General features: G+C 43.3%; 1 protein-coding gene across 3 annotated transcripts in view; it reads left to right on the forward strand.

Annotated features, from left to right (window-relative positions):
- Nucleotides 1–17,084, forward strand: part of luzp1 (leucine zipper protein 1) — a 149,460-nt gene that overhangs the window by 27,443 nt on the left and 104,933 nt on the right. The window lies entirely within an intron of this gene.

Consider the following 17,084-nt stretch of genomic DNA (forward strand, 5'->3'; position numbering starts at 1 on the left):
TGTAAATGACGAAAAGTAGTGGACCCAGCACTGATCCTTGTGGCACTCCACTGGTCACAGGCCTCCAGTTTGAAAAACAACCCTCCACCACCACCCTCTGTCTTCTACCTTTGAGCCAGTTCTGTATCCAATTGGCTAGTTCTTCCTATATTCCATGAGATCTAACCTTGCTAATCAGTCTCTCATGGGGAACCTTGTCGAACGCCTTACTGAAGTCCATATAGATTTACTTAGCATTTTGTAGTAGAACATCCAAGGCATCTCACAGGTGCATTAAGCAAAACTTAACACTGCAGTGTCAGGACATGAGGCCAAAAGCACAATCAAAGAGGTTTTAACGGAGCACTGTAGAGAAGGAAAGGGAAATGGAGGGGCATCAAGAATGGAATCCAGGGCCCTAGCAACTGAAGAATTACAGAAGTCCAACAGTGCGGAAGGAAGCTATTTGACCGATCATGTCTTTAAATAAACACTATTACCCTGTGCCAATCTCCTGCTGAACTAGCTTCGCCCAAATGGAGGTGTGCAGTTCACTTCCACAGTTCCAGGTGGTGCTGAGTTCTAACTCCCACTTTGATAAAGATGTGCTTCAGAATTATTTGTGGAATTTATTAGAGAGTGAATTTATTTATGGCTGTGTGTATAAAAAAACTCTTAAGTAAGGGCTCTAACGTGAAGAGCAGGTAAATTATGATGAGCAAAGTTTCTCCTTTTACATCAGTTGAAGGAATTTCCTCTTTAAAGTCTTTAGAGCTGTTAGAGGGAACACATCAGATGATAAAGTTAATAAAAACCGAAAGAATTGTGGATGCTGTAAATCAGAAGCAAAAATAGAGATTGCTGGAAAAGCTCAGCAGGTCTGGGCAGCATCTGTAGAGAGAAATCAAGAGTTAACTTGAGCTCTGAGGAAAGGTCACTTGACCTGAAACATTAACTCTGATTTCTCTCCACAGATGCTGTCAGACCTGCTGAACTTTTCCAGTAATCTCTATTTTTGTTTCTGATGATAAACTGTTTGGTTCATTGATTTAACACAGCATATTTTTATAGACTGAATTTCACTCCTTCCAGACGCACCAGCTGTTGAAATGTAGAATCATAGAATCCCTACATTGTGGAAGCAGGCCATTCAGCCCATCAAGTCCACACTGACCCTCCGAAGAACATCCCACCCAGACCCACTACCCTATCCTATCCCTGTAACCCAGCATATCCCATGGCTAATCCACCTATCCTGCATCTCCTTGGATAGCATGGGCAATTTCCCATGGCCAATCCACCTAAATTGCACATCTGTGGACTGTGGGAGGAAACCGGGGCACCTGGAGGAAATCCACGCAGGCACAGGGAGAATGTGCAAACTCCACACAAACAGTCACCTGAGGTTCCCAGGTCCCTGACACTGTGAGGCAGCAGTGCTAACCACTGAGCCACTGTACAATCCATGTTGGCAAATATGAGAAGGAAAACAAAATTACTTAATAATGGACAGAAAAGCAAATTGTTGATGATAACAGCCTATAATCTTTATTTTCAACTCGGGTCTTTATTCAAAAAAGTATCTTTTTTTAACATTAATCAAATATTATTCTTGCAATGCATCTTCTGTTGGCTCTGTTTCAGAACAGTCTGTGCCAAAAACACACCTCCTCATCGACAGGCTTCAAACATACAGAATTGATGGTTAGATTAAAGGGAAAATCCAGCTGTTAACTTTTCAAAGCCGTACATGTTTGGACAGGCAGAACCTTGCAGCGATGCTGTAAGACCTGTGATGGAAATCCCTTCTTCTCACATTCATTTTAAGGCAATTTGCAGTGAGATTTGTTCATTGGAATCATGCTGATTCAGATTAGTGCATTCAATACAGTGAATCAGGAGCAAGTGTGAATGAATAATGCATGATATTGCAGTATTTTTATGGAAATGATCTGCAGATTTGATGCAGCGACTGCACAAAACAAAAACTTTGCTGTACACCTATCACATTCGCTTCACACAGACAGTCCATCCCTCTCAGTTTATTAAGGTTGTGCCGTGAGAGTGGGTTAGGTTTCTAAGCAAATCGTGCCAAAGTCACCATGTGTTCGCACGTTCGGTATAGTGTATTAACACACAATCAGCAAGCTATTCAAGTGTTCTTTTGAGAAAGCTGCATAATAGACTGAGGTGTACAGTGCAAGATATTAGCACAAAAAGAAACGGTGGTGAAGATAGGGTCACAATCTAGGTGATAAGCATAGCATTTTAAAGACCTGTGAATTTCAGAAGCAAAGGTAGAAATGATACAGTTTTGCTATCCGAGAGAGATATGAATGACATTGCAAATTGGTGCTAATAGAGTCAAGTCATCTTGTCTCGAAACGTTAGCTTGCTGTCTGTCCATGTGTACTGTCTGACCCGCTGTGATCTCCAGCATTCTTTTTCATACAAATTCTAGCAGGTTTCCCTGGAGTGTCAGAGGCTGAGGGGTGACCTTATAAAGGTTTATAAAATCATGAGGGGCACAGATAGGAGAAATAGAGCAGGTCTTTTCCCTGTGGTGGGGGGTGGGGGCTGGAGTCCAGAACTAGAGAGCATAGGGTGAGAGGGGAAAGATATAAAAGGGACCTAAGGGGCAACCTTTTCACGCAGAGGGTGGTATCTGCATGGAATGAGCTGCCAGAGGAAGTGGTGGAGATTGGTACAATTGCAACATTTAAAAGGCATCTGGATGGGTATGTGAATAGGAAGGGTTTAGAGAAATATGGGCCAAGTGCTGGCAAATGGGACTAGATTAATTGAGGCTATCTGGTCGGCATGGATTAGTTGGATTGAAGTGTCTGTTTCTGCGCTGTACATCTCTATGACTCTGTGAGTATATCTGGAGTAATTTGCTCCCAATAAGAATCAACCTGGACACGGCAAGAGACCAACTAAAACACAAGAAAAATAAAGCCCGCTCCAGGTTCCTTTTTAGTAACTCCTACTCTTATATCAGTAACTCTTGCTTCTACATGCAGGTGTATAAATATCCAGTAGGAAAAGCTGTGAAACATTTTCATGGTTAAATAGAATCCAGCATCTATTTCTCCTCAGATTGTACCTTACTTGTTTATCAATTTTCAGCACCAAAATCCCCCTGGTTGACTGGCGAGCCTTTTGTAATCTCTCACTGTCACTGTCCACTCAGAATTCAGACCCTCAAATAAAAGCAAAATCCTGCAGATGCTGGAGATCTGAAATAAAAAACAGGAAATGCTGGTGAAAGCCAACAGGTCTGTCACCATCTGTGGCGAGAGAGAAACAAAGTTAACACTCTGACTCCAATGTGTCCCTTCCTCAGATCTGTCATCATTTAAATACCATTTACATAGGAATTATAAACACATTTAACAGAAGATGAAACAAACAAATATTGGAGATTGACTCTATCCAACAAACAAGCCCAAAGACATTTCTTACTTGTACAAGATTACATTTACATATATTCATGACTATATATATATATATATTTATATATATATATATTTACATATTGGCCCCTCCCAGTGAGACACTGGGAGGGTCCAATAACTGAAGGGACTCCCATTTACCTTCAGCAGAAAGACCTCAGAGAGTGGTCTTTCCCCACCGCGCCTTGGCAGCAGCACATAGTCCTGGACCTTGGAATGTGCCAGCACTTGGTCAGGGTCAGCTCCTTATTCTGGAAGACCAGCAAGCATCAATTATAGGCACATCCTCGAGCAAGCATTTCCCCTCCTTGCCGGGGGGAAGTGAGCAAACGACTGAATAGAACATAAGAGGGATCGATTCCAATCCACCTTTCTGCGCCTTGTACCCACAGCACGGGCTGCGTTTTGGGTTTTGGGTTGCAAATGGGGGTTGCAATTCTTCACTCTGTGTGACTCAATCGTCTGGAAATGATTTTCCCTGAATCGAGCAGATAATGGTTAAAAGGTGTACCCTCTGTCATATGAATGGTGCAGGGTGGCAGGACAGCCTCTGCCAGAGAAGGTAATAAGAGAGAGGATACCTCTGTCTGAAGCTGGCCTCTCAGTAATGTTTAACATTTGTAAATCAAAAATGGGATAGTGCCTAAGACATGGCGCCTGTATCAGCGACACTCAAGGTCACACCTGGATCACACCATCTGTCCCTGCTCACCTCCAACACACACACACACCCTCCAGATATCACACAATCATTGAATCTCAACATAGGGCTTTCTATCTGTGAAAGGCAGTGGGCAGAGACATATGTTCCAGGGTTTTTTTTTATCCTGATATACTGCAACATCTGTACTTCTTTTACTTAAAGAGAGTGACACCACATTTCTTGACAGTTTAATATTTCGTGTGGTGAGGGTGTCCTGGCAAGGCTGGGTTTATTGCCCATTCCTGCTCATTCTTAGTAAGAGTTTGATACAACTGAGTGCTTTACTGTGCCACTTGAGAAAGCAGGACCATTTTAAAAAATTGTTCTGGGGTCACCCCTAGGTCAAACTGGCTAAGAATGGCAGGTTACCTTCCCTGAAGGGCATCAATGAACCACACTGTTTCGGTTTTTAACAGCAATTTCCAGACTTTGTAGCTGAACTTAAAGTCTCAAATTGTTTCATAAGGATTCAGTCACTCAGTCAGTCCAACCCACTGGGTTACAAGTCCACTTCTGTTGCCATCATGTTATTGTGGTCTTTCTTTTAAAAGCTGTCAGTGATTATAAGCCATATGTGGAGAGGAAACAGCATTGCAGCAAGTTAATTGAACTGTACCAGTCCAAATCTGTTTTACTGCACATCCTGCTGTGTAACTCTGATCCTGATGTTCACAGCTCTGGTGGCCCAGAGGGCTCCCAACTGATGATTATGAAGTAATTAGACAGCAGGTGAATACAGAAGCTATCGTACTGATTGAAATAGCATTCGCTGCAGACAGCTTTACATTTTAACCTGCAAACCTTGCCAGACACTCGGGGTAAGGCTGTGTATGGCTGGCAGGTGAAGGAGATTCTTTCCAAGTAAATGACTGATTATACTGGCATGGTTCACATTTTCATTTTGTATGTGCAAACCAGGTTGATGCTTGCTTGTAGTTAGCTTCTAATTTCACTGTCAAGATGTATAATAAAATATAATAAGATGTATAAAAATAAGCTGCTCTCAGCCCTCCATTATAATGACCAGAAAATGTGTTCTTAGATTTTCCTTCTATTATTGAACGTAGCAATTTTGCTCACAGTACAGAAGTGAGAACTTGGATTTATATAGCGACAGTCATGATCGCAAGACAACCCAAAGTGCCGTAAAGCCAGTAGAAAGTTTTTGAAGTATCATCCCTGTTTTATTGTCGGAACAAGATCAGCCATTCTGTGCACAACAAGCTGCCTATAGCAACAGAATGAGATTGACCAAATCATCTTTTTTTGTGTTTGATGTTGCTTGAGGAGTAATTATTGGCCAGGATACCCAGGGGAACGTGTTCTTTGAATAGTCCCATGGGTTCTTTTACATCTCGCAGATTGATGACAGCGAGAGCCTTGGTTTAGCGTCTCGTCAGAAAGCCAACAGCTCTGACAGTGCGGCTCTCTGCCGTTCTGCAGTTCCAGGTTGGAGTGTCAGCAAAGGTCTGTGCAGTGGGACCTGAACCCACACCGTCCAACTCAAAGGCAAGAGTTCCATCATCCCCAGAGAAAGCTGTAGTTGGGAGAGCTTATTGTTTCACTACATTTTGGTCAGGCAAATCAGGGCAGGACTTATACATCTAATAGTAAGATCCTGCCAAACAAAGAGACCTTGGACTGCAGGTTCATAGTTGGACTGCAGCTCCTACTTCAGAGTCCCAGATGGACAGGATAGTGAAGAAAGCATTTGGTATGCTTGCCTTTATCACTCAATACATTGAGTATAGGAGTTGGGAGGTACTGGACATTGGTTAGGCCACTGTTGGAATATTGTGTGAAATTCTGGTCACCTTCCTGTTGGAAGGATGTTGTGAAAGTTGAAGGGGTTCAGAAAAGATTTACAAGGATGTTGCCAGGGTTGGAGGGTTTGAGCTATAGGGAGAGGCTGAACAAGCTGGGGCTGTTTTTCCTGGAGTGTGGGAGGCTGAGGGGTGACCTAATAGAGGTTTATAAAATCATGAGGGGCATGGATAGGGTGAATAGGCAAAGCTTTTTCACCAGGGTAGGGGAGTCCAAAATTAGAGGGCGCAGGTTTAAAGTGAGAGGGAAATGATTTAAAAGGGACATAAGGTGCAACTTTTTCACACAGAGGGTGGTACGTGTATGGAATGAGCTGCCAGAGGAAGTGGTGGAGGCTGGTACAGTTACAACATTTAAAAGATATCTGGATGGGTGTATGAATAGGAAGGGTTTAGAGACATATAGGGCGAGATTAATTTAGGATATCTGATCAGCATGGACAAGTTGGACAGAAAGGTCTGTTTCCATGCTGTACATCTCTATGACTCTATAACTGCTTTGAGCTTGGCTGAGGTATGGATCAAATGACCTGCCCAAACGTAATAGCTGATCTTGACTTACAAGTGGTAATGAACAGGTTAATTCCCAGCACCCACACAATCTTAGAGGCAAGATTATAAAACAAATTCAGTTTCAGTTTAGTTTCAGCCCGTTTAAAGGTTGTAACTCGGCATTGCTGAAGAAGGGAGTATTTTGAGGAGTTATGTAATATCGAACGAGTTTTTCAAGATTCTTTCCAGTGAGACTTATCCTCTCACTTTGTTCTCAAGAAGCGATTTTGCTTACTTGACAATTTTGTACCAGCTGGTTTAATAGGGAAGAGGAAGCCTATAGCCCTGAAGTTGCACTGGCTTTTCATTCAACCTTTGACTTTCATTCCCTGTCACTCTCACTTTACCTGATTCAGCTGTGGATCTTTCCTATCTGAAGCATAAGTAATGAATTTTGATGATAATAGTAAGCAGCTTACCTATGGAACCTCCTGATTGATGCTTTGTCAGAGCTCAAATCAAGAACAAATATTTTGAAGATGTTTTCTAAAAAAAATGTGAGAATCTCAGGGTATAGTGCAATTTTCAATTCCCATCTGATCCATACTGATAGCTGTTTCTGTACCCTAGTCGGATCCATTCAGAAGATCAATTTAAAACGATAGATTTTGCCTAAAGGCGCATGGGTTGAAGAATTTCAGCCAGTTGTGCTTGCAGAAGGGTGAGGGAAGGTTTCAAAATCGTAAGAGTGGAAAGATTGGAAAACCGATAGACACCAATTTCATGTGATTAGCAAAAGAAGCAATGGTGACATGCAGAAAAATGTATTTTCCAGTGTGAGTGAGTGAGAGAGATAGAGAGAAAGTGTGTGTGTTTCTCAGTGTGTTTCTCTATGAGTGTGTGTATATATTTGTGTATATGTGTGTGTGCGTTTGTGTGTTTCTGTGTGTGTCTGTGTGTATATGTGTGTGTGTATGTCTGTGTGTGTGCTTTTGTTTCTCTGTGTGTAAATATGTGCATATACGTGTGTGTATGTTTCTCTGTATATATGTATGAATGTGTGTGTGTTTCTCTGTGTGTATATATGTATGAGTGTGTATATGTGTGTGCATATGTATGTTTCATGTGTGTATATGTGTAAATATATGTGTATATATGTGTGTGTGTATGTGTACGTATATGTGTGTGTATGTGTATATATGTGTGTGTGTATATATGTGTATATATGTGTATGTGTATATATGCATGTGTATATATATGTGTGTGTATGTGTATATATGTGTGTGTGTATGTGTGTGTATGTGTCTATGTATGTGTGCGTATGTGTGTATATGTGTGTGTATGTGTATGCGTAAATGTGTGTGTGTGTGTGTGTGTATATATAATCCACCACAGCTTTGAGAAGAGAATTAGATCATAATGTGAAGAGAGTGATCTGCTGGACGACAGGGGAAAAGGCTGCAGAATGGCACTAGGTGAATTGTAATGAAGACTCAATGGGCCGAATGACCTCCTCCTGTGTTATAATTATTCAGCGTGGCATTTTGTAGTTTAAAAAGTAACCAAGCCCCACTCTTTCAGGGTCTAACACAAGGATCCCAAAGCCCAGGGTGCATTGTTGATAAAAAACTTGCCAGTTTCGCTTGGATGCTGAATGTTAGAACCAAAACTGGCTTCACAAACCCCAGGCCAGAAGAGGAGGATATGAATGCAGACCTATCGAATGGAGCGGAGTTCATCACTCTCAAGTTGAACCCAGCATTGTTGGAGTGTTATTTTTAATCCCCATTTGCATTGTTTACAGTACAACCTCACTAACTGTACTAGCTGTCGGCTTGGATGCGATCCAACGCAACAAACCATTCTGAACAACGCTTTTGAGCCTTTATTATTTTTACTAGGAAATGCCTTGGAGGTTCTGTTTGACGAAGGGGGAAGGTATTTAAAGTATCAAACTCCTTGGGATCTCTCAGTGATGGCTTCAGCCTTGGAGACAGCAGTTTGTTTTCAATGTAAAGTCTTGTCTTGCATTCAACATCTGGACATTTAGAGGCTTTTATCAGCTCCATCAGCTGAGTATATTTCCAGCATTAATTTTAAAGTAAGGATAATCCTGCATACTTTCACAACTGTTCCAGTCAATAGACCCTCATCTCATGGCAATGTAAATAAAGTGGCCTTGTCACGCAACCTGATCATTTTCAGCTGAATAGAGATAGGAGTGCTCCAACACTGCTATAAATGCCTGTATGTCACTTACCAAACATGTTTACTTGTACTATTCCACCCAGATAAAGGCGAGTTTGTTTTCTGTGTATGAGTGCAATGATACATAACCAGACCCGCATAAACATTGCAAATGGAATTGCCCTATAGAATATACTACAGTCCAAAACACAGTTAGCTGTAAGAAGTGTTAACACACAATAAATGAGAGAGTTTATTTTTCCCTATGGACTATAGATGCAGGTTTCTGATTCTGAAAGTCAAACATCTCCATCACCAGCTGAGTCCCAACTTCTGGATAAAACTTCTAGGGTGGCTCAGTGGTTAGCACTGCTTCCTCAACAGTGCCAGGGTCCCAGGTTTGATCCCAGCCTCGGGCGATTGTCTGTGTGGAGTTTGCACATTCTCCTCCGGTCTGTGTAGGTTTCCTCCCACAGTCCAAAGATGTGCAGGTCAGGTGAATTGGCCACCACACCTCCTCCCTCACCTCAATCCAAGGCCCTAAAGGAGCCTTCCACATCCATCAAAGTTTTACCTGCACATCCACTAATATCATTTATTATATCCGTTGATCCCGATGCGGTCTCCTCTACATTGGGGAGATTGGGTGCCTCCTTGCAGAGTGCTTTAGGGAACATCTCCGAGACACCCACACCAATCAACCAAACCGCCCCGTGGCCCAACATTTCAACTCCCCCTCCCACTCTGCCGAGGACATGGAGGTCCTGGGCCTCCTTCACCGCTGCTCCCTCACCACCAGACGCCTGGAGGAAGAACACTTCAACCCCAGGGCATCAATGTGGACTTCAACAGCTTCCTCATTTTCCCTTCCCCCACCTCACCCTAGTTCCAAACTTCCAGCTCAGCACTGTGCCCTTGACCTGTCCGGACTTGTCCGACCTGCCTAGCTCCTTTTCCACCTATCCACTCCACCCTCTCCTTCCTGATCTATCACCTTCATCTCCTCCCCCACTCACCTATTGTACTCTATGCTACTTTCTCCCCACCCCCACCCCCCTCTAGCTTATCTCTCCATGCTTCAGGCTCTCTGCCTTTATTCCTGATGAAGGGCTTTTGCCCGAAACGTCGATTTTGCTGCTCGCCGGATGCTGCCTGAATTGCTGTGCTCTTCCAGCACCACTGATCCAGAATCTGGTTTCCAGCATCTGCAGTCATTGTTTTTACCATGTTAACTTGCCCATAGTATTCGGTGCATTAGTCAGAGGGAAATGGGTCTGGTTGGGTTACTGTTTGGAGGGCCAGTGTGGACTGGTTGGAGCCTGTTTCCACACTGTAGGGAATCTAATCTGAAAGAACTGTGGACACTGTAAGTCAGAGACACAATCAGAAATTGTGGAACAGCTCAGCAGGTCTGGCAGCCTCTGTGGAGTGAAATCAGAGTAAAGGTTTCAGATCGAGGACTCCCTTCCTCAGACCCCAAACATTAACTCTGATTTCTCTCCACAAGATGTTGCCAGACCTGTTGAGCTTTTCCAGCATTTTCTATTTTTGATCCTAACTTCTGGACACTTTCTCATCAACCTGTTCGGAGATGTTGTTACACATGTCCGGAGCAGATGAGATTTCAACCCAGGCCTCCTGACTCAGAGAAAGGCACAATGCCACTGCGCCACAAGAACCCTAAGTCTTACCTTCTAACTTGGGTCTTAAAAAATAATCTTCTCTTCTCCTGCCACGTTGGCAGCCTGGCCAACCCACCCTAACTACCGACAGAACTCCTGGTGACACTTCTCAGTCTCAGAGCTGTCTTTTTCTGGAACATTCCATACAAGAGGCTTACTTTTGAAAAACTTAAAGACCTCATTGACCATAAGAGTAATGCTGTGTTTGCTTCTGATCATTTATTCCAATTTCAACTTGAAACAGCTGTTAGTAATGACCATCATCACCAAATGTTTGAGCAAGAGCTTTGACCCACTGGTTATGCTTCGGTTGATTGCATTTTCTGCAACCAGACCAGCCTGTCAGTTCCTTTATAACCATTCAATTTTGGCCATTGTATCTGACCAGTGACATATAATTTCCTGCATTATCTCAAGTCTGCTCCACCATTCAATAGGATCATGGCTGATCAGACGTCCCTCATGTCCACTTTCCTGCCCTTTCCCATAACCCTTGATTCCCAGACTGATCAAGAAGCTATCTATCTCAGCCATACATACCCACAAAGTCTCTGCCCCCCACAGCTGTCTCTGGCAAGGAGTTCCAAAGACTCGCCATCCTGTGACAGAAGAAATTCCTATTCTCCATGGTCTTTAACGGGTGCCCCTTTATTTTGAGATGATGCCTTCTGGTCCTAGACCCTCCCATGAGGGGAACCATCCTCTCAGGAAATATCATAGTATCCCTACAGTGCAGATGCACCATTGAGTCTGTGCTGACCCTCAATTACTCTGTCAAGCCCTTTAAGAATCCTATGTTTCAATGGGATCATCTCTCATTCTTCTCTCTTGCGACACTCAAATAACATCATTTCCTTTTGGGTAGCCAACGCTGCCTTTGAGCTATCAGAACTCGGGGACTTCCTGAGAGTGTAAAGCAATTCCAAATGGACTCTAAGAACAACAGTGACAACTTGCAATTAGCAAACATTTTGTGGGAATGCTATCAGAGGCAATTTGACACAGCCACAAGTTGGTCAAAGAGAGTGTTTCAAGGAGTGGCTTGTGATGAGACTCATTTCCAGTATTCTGGGAGAAAGTAATTTTTCAGATACACTCAAATCCAAATGCTGCTGTGTGACAACAGGAAAGGGGTCAGTTGTGAGGTTTTTAGTTGGTCACTGTTTGGACAAATAGAGTCAGAGACTCCCATGTTAGGGAGTACTGCTGTTAACCGTGCTGCAAAACTGCATGGGGTCTGTGTCATGAGGACTTGGGAAGTCATACTTTGGATGAATTGCTCTGTTGGGTGAGGCCTTCGGTAAGACCTGGGTGATCTGGGAGCTCAGAAGAGGCAATATTTCGCTAATAGTTCAAAACAGCCAGCTGTGGGTGCTGAGCAGCATTTGCTGGTTGCAGTTGAGCAAGGTGAGAGCTCTGAACATCCAGAAGTGGTACTGGCTGTGTGAAGTCTACTGTTGGTGAAAGACTAGTGTTGTGTCTGTGAGGGAATGCAGTTTTTGGAGTCCAGGCAAACATAAAGCGAGGGACTGAGTGCAACTGACCAGAGCTGGAACAATTATTGAGGCATTCCATAATGGAGCTGCTCTTGAGAAGGAGTTCAGGGCTTGGGGTGACAATGATGAAGAGTTATGATTGCTTGGGGAGGTTATTGAGATTTGAAGATTCACAGTGTCATTGACATCTGCTGAGAGCTACTAAGAAACCCACGGGATCTCTCTTGATCACATTTGCTCTTTAATGTATGCTGTGGGAGTGTTCAATCATATTTTACCAAATGCTAATGTTGGGTATTCAAAATAAGTTGTACATGTTGTGGCAGCTTATGATCCTGTTCTAACATTGTGAGGCAACATTTATAAATGTCTGTTCAAAACCATGGAACCTTGTGGCTTTGTTCTCTCAGCAAGTCTCCTGATCATCACATTTTATTTTGTCAACTCTAAAAATATAAGTTACTTGGTCCTCCAGCTGGATTGCAACTTAAATTTGGTGCCTGGAGTCTGGATTGTAAGAAACTTAAAGGAGTGGTTGAGAGAGTTTATGGATTTAGGCAGCTGAGGTCATGACTCCAGTGATTGGACAATGAGATCTGAGGACAGAATTAAGAGACACCGAGATCCTGAAGGGTTTTAGTGCTGGTAGAAGTTACAGAGATAGGAAGGGGTGAGGCCATGGAGGGACAGGAAACAAAAATTGTGAATTTTAAAATCAAAGCAGTGTTTTGGCTGGGAGCTAATGTAGGTTAGTGAGTACAAAGGAGAATTAGTTGATGGGATGGTTTTAGTACCTCTGTAGCCAGTGGAAGGGGGAAGGTGCAGTTTTTTCAGGTAGGGGGCAGGGAACCTGACTGTTCTGAGGGGCTTCACAGAAGCAGCTGTTTATTTTAACAGTTTATGCCAAATACAAGCATTGAAAAGCACAGTCTGAAGGGCCAGGCAGATGTAGCTGAAATGTGTCTCACTATCAAAGCAGGGCTGTTGCTGTTGTTAACACACTGACATATGATATGTAATGTGAGATGAAGTTGAAACCCTTGATGTTTGTACTAACAACAAGGCACTCAACACTTGGAATCAAGAGGAACACTGTAATGATCCCTTTTCATTACATGTAGCTATGATGCATCTTTTTCAGAAAACAGTTACTGCACACTGTTGTCACCCCCGAAGCAGCGAGACCAGCATTTCCAATGAAAGGGAATGAGAGACTAGCTAGCAGTTGAAGGCAGAGAGAGAAATGGAAGCTTTGGGAGACTAAATTTGGGAGGTGCCGGTGTTGGACTTGGATGCACAAAGTTAAAAATCACACAACACCAGGTTATAGTCCAACAGGTTTATTTGGAAGCACTAGCTTTCGGAGCGACGCTCCTTCATCAGGTGGCTCCTTCCCTATTTTCCTTGACATGTGCCCACATGTGTCCGATCAGTCATCACTGGTTTGTTCCTTTCAGGGACATTCTGTCACCAACGTGCACCCTGTAGTTATTTCGCTAAGCCCCTCCTCACCTTCATGATCCTCCTCAAATTTGGCTGATTCTGCCACCTGACCCACTCTTACATTCTGTCTGACTCAGTGCTTCGGTCCCTTTATGAAAAGGCCACAGGATGTTACCGGCACTATACAAGTGCAAAGTGTCGGCTCCAACCAACAATCTTGAACTTTGGGCAAGAATGAACAAACCTGCCAAGTTAAATTATGCAAAGTAAGTCAGACAATAGATTTCCCTGTAATTCCAGAGTCACAGAGAGAGGTATCCATACATAAATATAGCCCACAGAAGAATGTTTGAGATCAAAGAAGAAGGTCTGTCATTATTGAGGATGGTGTTCCCTGTAATTCTGTACTGAGCTAAAGAACAGCCTGTTTTCACAGCTGTTACAAAATTATATGCAGAACAGAGACTTGGTAACGGAAGTGCTGTAAAATCTTAGAGACACAGGGTCATCTGGTGAAATTATTTGTGCTGTCAAACTGTCACCTGAGCTGGGCCTTAATCAGGTGAGGGGGTACTCTGTCATGGGGTCTCTGCTCCATATTCTGCATGGCCACCACTTCCCAGCAAAATAAGGGGGATAAAAACCTGTCCCAAAATGTGGTCACTGAACAAGGAAGCATAGAAAACAGGAGCAGGAGTAGCCCATTTAGGCTGTTCGAGTCTGCTCTGCCATTCAATAGTATCATAGGTGACCATCCAACTTTGTCCTTGTTTCCACTCTCTTTCCATACCCTTTGATCCCTTTAGCCCTAAGAACTATTCCTAACTCCTTGAAAACATTCAATGTTTTGCCCTCAACTGCTTTGTGTGGCAGAGAATTCCAGAGGCTCACCATTCTGTGGGTGAAGAAATTTCTCCTCATCGCAGTCCCACCCCGTATCCTTCGGCTGTGAGCCCTGGTTTTGAACTGTCCCACCAGCGGGAACATCCTTCCTGCCTTTATCCCATTGCCCCGTTAGAATTTTATTCAACTTCTAGAGATTCCCCTCCCTCATTCTTCTCAACTCCAGTGAACATAGCCCTAAGCTATCGGTCTCCTTTCACATGACAGTCCTGCCATTCCAGGAGTCAATTTTTGATACACTCCCTCCATCACCAGAACATCATTCCTCAGATAAGGAGACCAAAACTGCACACAGTACTCTGGGTATATTCTCACCAAGGCCCTGTATAATTGCAGCAAGAAATCCCTGTTCCCCTGTACCAAATCCTCTCACTATGAAGGCCACATTCACTTTATCCTGTACCTGAATGCTCACCTTCAGTGACTGGTGTACAAGGGCATCCAGGTCTCATTACACCTCTCCCTTTCACAATCGATTACCATTCGTTGCACTAAGCTAAACTGAACAACGTTGAGACAGACAGATCAATAATTAGCATCAATTGACTCACTTTTATTCCAGGAAACAGTTGTGGGCTGTATATTCCCACTGCCCGAAGACTTAACCAATCTGACCTTTCTTAAAACATTCTAGTCTTTTTGACAACGCTAATTTGCAAAATATAAACTGTTCCCAAATTGAGGTTTCCACAGAGGGACAGATCCAAAAACTTGATTATGTCCTTGGTGTAAACTCCTGTAAAGTCTGAGGATTATTTGGTTAGGCTGATGTTCGGTTTTGTTTATAAAATTACGTGGAATGTACTGTAAAAGAAAAGTTAAAACTTGTAAATATAATTTCACTGACACTGAGCACCTCAACATGCTTTACAAAGTGGAATCATTGCTGTTGCATAGGAAACATGGCAACCAAACTGTGCACAGCAAGATCCCACCAGGACTAATGTAATGCGGACTGGATAATCTGTTTCTGTCATGTTGATTGTCCTCTCTCTGACACAAAACACTCATATGCCACCTTTGAAGAGCATCAGGTAGCCAGTATTTACCCTAAGACACCTGGGAGAGCACCCCTGATGCTCTTCAAAGATGGCATATGAGTGTTTTGTGTCAGAGAAAGGTCTTATCTGACAGTGCCTCCAATGGTGCAGTGCTCGCTCAGTACTGCACTGGAGCAGCAGCCTTGATTTTAATGCTCAGATCTCTCCAGAGTGGGACTTGAACCCAGAACATGAGTCCGAGAGACAAGAGACAATGTCTGAGAAACAAGAGCCAGAGCAGGTCGTTCTGCTAAAACGCGTCAGTTGTGTCCTTCAGCAACCTCGTGCGATAGAAAATCATGCTATGGAAAACCGCGAAAGAAAATCACGCTGTGGAAAATCACTATAGAAAATTGCACTGTAGAAGATTGCCGTAGAGGGTTGCTATACCCATTCAGTAGAAAGCTCGCGTTATCCAAACAGCATCCATAATTCACAAATCATATTATAGCCAATTTGTGTTAATGAAACGTACGTTGTACCAAAATTACCTGTATCCAAGAGGTAAGAGTGCTACCATCTGAGGCATAGCTGACACACCAATGATGGAAACACACCATTTGGCCCAAATGGACCATGCCAGTGTTGGGATGTTGCACATGATCCTCCTTTCATCCTTCTGCCTTATTGTGGTTGTACCCTGCATCCTCTGAGAGCATCTGTGCATTTCGTCTCAATCAGCCGTCGTGGGAGCCATTTCCAATCTACACTTTGATCTTATTAGTTGCTCGAGCTGCACCCCAGTTACCATTTGAGCAGCTGAACTTGTCACAGTGCAACTGGGAAAAGCCACATGAACAGACTGCCCTAGAACACAAAATGCAGACCATGTGGTGCTCTTACTGGAGGTCTCTCATTGGGCAGAGGCTGAGGTGGAAATTGCAATGGTACAATCACAGGGCACATTGACTGAACTGAAGTCAAATTCACAATCAGTCCGTTTCCCAGTAAACAGAGAAGGAAAATGAAACATACATTTATAGAGCACATGCCATGACCTGAGGACATCTCAAAGCATTCTACAGCCAATAAAGTACATTTAACTGTTACAATGTATGAAACACAGCAACCAGTTTGCACACAGCACAATGCCACTACCAGCAGTGAGATAATGTCCAAACAATGGAATTTTTAGTGTTGCTGACTGAGGGATCATAATTGGCCTAGACACCAGGGTTAATTCTCCAACTACAACAAAAACAGAAATTGCTGGCGAAACTCAGCAGGTCTGTCAGCATCTGCGGGAAGAAAGCAGAGTTAATGTCTTGAATCCGGTGACTCTTCATCAGAACAGCTAACTCTTCTACTGTTCTCCACAATGGAACCAAGAGATCTTTTTGACCGTTGAGAGGGCAGATGGTACATCTCCTTGAAAATACATTCCCACTGGGGTGTCAGCATGGGTTTTCAGCTCAAACCTCGAGAGTGCAGCTTGTACTCTTGGACTCAGAGATGAGAGTGCTCTGCAATGGGCCATGGCCAACTGAAACTAGGTGAAAGAACATACATCAAGAACATCTCTGAAATGACAGCCAGACTACTGAGACCACTAGGACTTATAACAGCACACAAACCAACAGCTACATTCAGACAACAACTCACCAGAACGAAGGACCCGATACCCAGCATGAGCAAAACTAATGTAGTGTACAAAATCCCATGCAAGGACTGCACAAAACACTATATAGGACAAACAGGAAGACAGCTAACGATCCGCATCCACGAACATCAACGAACCACGAAACGACACAACCAGCTATCCCTAGTAGCAGACGACAAGCAACATGAATTTGACTGGGAAAACACTACCATTATAGGGCAAGCCAAACAAAGAACAGCCAGGGAATTCCTAGAAGCACGGCACTCATCCACAAACTCCAT

Source organism: Chiloscyllium plagiosum, chromosome 27 (genome assembly GCF_004010195.1).
Source record: "Chiloscyllium plagiosum isolate BGI_BamShark_2017 chromosome 27, ASM401019v2, whole genome shotgun sequence".
NCBI lineage: Eukaryota > Metazoa > Chordata > Chondrichthyes > Orectolobiformes > Hemiscylliidae > Chiloscyllium > Chiloscyllium plagiosum.